Here is a 1719-nt window from a genome sequence, read left to right as displayed (position 1 = left end):
TAAATTTTCATTGAAATTAATAATAAATTTTTTTAAAAGATTTCTGAAAGAGATTTCTAAAACAGCAAGCTTTATAAAGAATGGCCAGATACCAGATGCTCTGCTGGAGAAGGAGCCGCAATCTCCTCCTGTACCAATCAGATCCAATTTGATGGTACACAACAAGAAAAAGAAGAAGGGGGGCGGGGGAAGAATGGGGAGTAGCCAAGGGGGAATTCCTGGTTGCCACCAGGTCCTCCCCGAGTGTTTATTTAGGGTGCTAGTTTACAGAAACGACAGTCTTTTGGAAACAGAGAGAGACAATGTTTTCCTATAGTTAATAGATTAAGTCTCCTGTTTCGTAATACAGCTGCCATGCAGATGTCAATTTGGTCTTGGACTACAATAAACTGAGTTGCAATATTGTCTAGTGACTTTTTTTGGAGAGTTTTTGAGAGATACTGGCACTTTTCTTGGGAGATTCCTAAGGCTGTGTAGTGTCAGAAGTAGTTCTTGTTAACAATCAGGCTGGACCCTACGGGGCAGAGTCCTACGATGGTTGGTTTGTACTTGAGGTGATGGGTTAGATGGGCAGGTATTAGTCGGGAGGTGAGTGGGCTTGGTCTGCAGGTAGGCGGAGAGGTTGTGTCTGTAGGTGAAGAAGAGACTGCTTCTTTCTTCTTTTTTAAAAAAATTGAAAAAATTTATTATTGTTTATACCATCATTCACTTTTATACAATTATTCATATACATTTTTTCATTCATGTACATTTAGTTTTATACAATCATTTCTGTACATTATCTAGTGTGTGTGTGTTTATTCTGATTTATTTACAAAGTTTGAATACATTATTTTTCACAAAAGATCCTTTCCATTTCCCTCACTTCACCCACCCATTGAATTGTGCAACTCTATGATTATGCATCTTCTTTTGTAATCATTCGAATAACTTCAAATAAAAATATTTTTTCTGGTTAAAAAAAAAAGAGACTGCTTCTTGCTTGCAGACAACGTTAGAAGTTGACTTTGAAGAGAAGCTGAACCCGGTCTGCATTGACTTCTAGTTCGTATCACCTGAAAGAAGTAGCTAAATAGTTTTCAGTTGGGTGATTTAGAAAGAGATGGACAGGAGGAGCAGTTTGTAACAGAACCCAGTGCTAATTTTGATAGTGTGGGGAGTTTATATTAAGTAATGGAAAGGAGAGATCTGGGCTTCTTCCTTGGCAGAAGGCAGAGTGAGTTTGGTTAAGTTTGGTGATGTTAGTCAGGGTAAGAGTTTAGCTTATGTGGTAGGTTGGGTTGATGGAAGCCCTTCGTAGGTTTGGAGGGTTTTGCTATTTGTGGAGTATGGGTTCATTAGAAAGGGGGAAGGGATTTGGATAAGAACTTTATTGGAGGAGTAGGATTTTAGGAAAATTTCTCAAGAAGGAAAAGATTGTCAGGACAGACTTAGTTGGGAATAGGGAGGGGTGGTTCGCAACATAGGCATGTGGCCTAGGACAATATGTCTGATGCTGGGGACTTGAGGAGGGGTGGGGTGGAAGCTTTGTTTTAATGATATTTGAAGAAGTTTTGAGTGTTAAGTCTTTATATGCTGCAATTGGGGTTTTTTTTGAAGTTACTATTTTTAGTGTATATTTTAATTGCACTCGGGTTAAATTTAAACATGTTATGGCGACTAACAGATCTGTGTAATTTCTGTAAGCTTTTACATAAAGTTTATGACATGCTTTAAAAG

Source organism: Elephantulus edwardii, unplaced genomic scaffold (genome assembly GCF_000299155.1).
Source record: "Elephantulus edwardii isolate Elephantulus edwardi_28Jun2011 unplaced genomic scaffold, EleEdw1.0 scaffold00348, whole genome shotgun sequence".
In the NCBI taxonomy this organism is placed as follows: Eukaryota; Metazoa; Chordata; class Mammalia; order Macroscelidea; family Macroscelididae; genus Elephantulus; species Elephantulus edwardii.
The sequence above is the reverse complement of the archived record's forward strand: the minus strand, read 5'-3'. Positions refer to the sequence as shown.